The sequence below is a fragment of the Mus caroli genome, chromosome 14 (assembly GCF_900094665.2).
Source record: "Mus caroli chromosome 14, CAROLI_EIJ_v1.1, whole genome shotgun sequence".
Lineage (NCBI taxonomy): Eukaryota > Metazoa > Chordata > Mammalia > Rodentia > Muridae > Mus > Mus caroli.
In genome coordinates, this window is record NC_034583.1 from 49,135,292 (window position 1) to 49,137,959 (window position 2,668).

General features: G+C 42.5%; 1 protein-coding gene across 8 annotated transcripts in view; it reads right to left on the minus strand.

Moving 5' to 3' along the window:
* Zdhhc20 (zinc finger DHHC-type containing 20) overlaps positions 1 to 2,668 on the minus strand; it is a 60,992-nt gene that overhangs the window by 47,823 nt on the left and 10,501 nt on the right. The window lies entirely within an intron of this gene.

The following is a 2,668-nucleotide window of genomic DNA, read 5'->3' on the forward strand; positions in this document are numbered from 1 at the left end:
AGTGCTGGGATTAAAGGCATGCGCCACCACACCCGGCCCCAATAGCAAACTCTTATACAAATCAGAATTCACATCATCACTGCTGATGACACACACAGCTGAGTCAAAAGTCTACTGGGACAATGGATATGAGGCAGGCAAAGGCAGGTTATTTAGCCTAGGAGTGTACTTGGTTTACAACATTTTGTAATAATGCACTTTGCAGCCTAGTTCCTTCACCTGTGCATTCTATGCTCACACAATCCTCTCCTAAAAGTACACCTAGCAATCATTGACCCTCCCCACATTCAAGCTAAACAAACTTAGTTTCTATTCAAATGTATTCCTAATACATATATCTAAGTAAGAATAACGGAAGAGCCAGTCTGGTCTGAACTGGTTTGGGTACATGCTCTGACCCCTAGGAAAATCCACCATTTACTATATTATGCTTATATAACATTAGGTGTGCACACAACTAAAATCTCAGATGTATTATGGGAGAGGCATAAATACAGGAAAATGACCCGTCACTACAACAGAGAGCACCCTCACCATGCCCCACAGCAATCAAGTCACTCTTGAACCCCAGAAACAGAAGGCCCAAGTAAGTGGGCCCTTTAGTAGTCAGTCATGTGGTCTAGTGTCAGTTCTTACAATGTACCCTGCACCACTCTTATTTCTCTTTGAATAAAATGATCTTGCTACTTTTACAAATTTGCTGAGTCCAATTTCAAATGTTCAGGTAAGAGGTGGCAAACAGCCAACCCAAATCAGACAGGTAAGCACCTACTCAGGAAGTCAACTGCCCTCAGTGCGTTCCCGGCCTTCTAGCTAGGAAAGCAAAAAATAAAACCGCCTCCGTGATGGCTCAGAGGGTAGGAGCACTGGCTGCTCTTCTAAGGGTTCAGTTCCCAGCATCCACATGGCAGCTCATAACCATCCATCACTGCAGTGCCAGGGGATCTGACACCCTCCTGGCACTGCATGCATATGGTGCATAAACATACATGCAGACAAAACATCCATACACAACAGTATTTTCTCCTTGGCTTTGGTTAGTTTTATATTGATTTTATGAATCGATGTGGGGAAAACAGATATCTTCATACTACTATCTTAGATTCAATTAATATGCTATCTCCATTTTAGATTTCTATCCCACCAGTATACTTGCTAGATTCATTCCTAACCTTCCGTTTTTGATGTTATTAGAAAAACTAGTACTAGAAATACAAAGACGTTTTACTGACCTTCTATCTTACCTCGCTAAATTCACAGTTTAGTTCTAGTGGCTTTTTTTTGAGAAGTCATTGGAATTTTCTAGTAAATGATAGTCTAGTGTGTCAACAGGGCACATCCTTTTCTCTTGGTGATGAACTTCTACAGTTTATGCTCTTTAAAATACTATTTTGTGTGTATGAGTGTTGTATTTGCATTATGTCTACGGACCACAGGCACACCTCATGTCTTTGGAGGTCAGGAGTCAAAATCCTCTTGAGTTGGAAGTGTTGGAAGTGTGCATGGTTGGCTGTATTCATGTGGATTGAAACTGGCTCTGAAGAGCATCAGTACTCTTTAAGTGCTGAGCCATCTTTCCAGCCCACTATGTATGCCTTTTTTTTTTTTGTTCCTGTTTAAAACAGAGTCTATCTAGTCTAGGACTAGACTGTCCTGGAACTCACTGTGTAAACCAGGCTGGCCTTGAACTCAGAAATCTTCCTTCCTCTGCCTCCCAGGTGCTGGGATTAAAGGTCTGTACACCATGTCTGGCCTGTGTATGCACTTTTCTTTTAAAAATTTTATTTATATGAGTACACTGTAGCTCTCTTCAGACACACCAGAAGAGGGCATCAGATCCTATTACAGGTAGTTGTGAGCCATGGTGTGGTTGCTGGGAGTTGAACTCAGGATCTCTGAAAGAGCAGTTAGTGCTCTTAACCACTGAGCCACCTCCCCAGCCTGTGTATGCAACTTTAAAGATAAAATAGCTCAGAAGTCTACACTAATGTTTTTAATTATAACGATGCCTACAGTTTCTGTTTTTCAGACAGGGTTCTCCAGTGGCCCAAGCTGACTCTGAACACTCTGCATGGCTGAGGATAAATACTGAAATTTGAGGTAAGCACTACCACATTCTTTTTTTTTTTTAAAGATTTATTTATTTATTATTATAAGTAAGTACACTGTAGCTGTCTTCAGACACACCAGAAGAGGGTGTCAGATCTCATTACGGATGGTTGTGAGCCACCATGTGGGTGCTGGGATTTGAACTCTGGACACTCAGAAGAGCAGTCGGGTGCTCTTACCCACTGAGCCATCTCACCAGCCCGCACTACCACATTCTGTTTACAGAGTCCTAAGACTCAAACCCAGGGTTTCATGCACGCTAGGTAAGCACTTTACAAGCTGATCTCAAACTGTCCCAAATGTAGCCAGGAAGGCCTGCACTTAGCAGCCTTTACTTTTATTATTATTATTATTAGGTATTTCTTCATTTACATTTCTAATGCTATCCCAAAAGTCCCCCATACCCTCCCCCCCTCCCTTACCCACCTACTCCCACTTCTTGGCCCTGGCGTTCCCCTGTACTGAGGCATATAAAGTTTGCACGACCAATGGGTCTCTCTTTCCACTGATGGCTGACTAGGCCATCTTCTGATACATATGCAGCTAGAGACACGAGCTC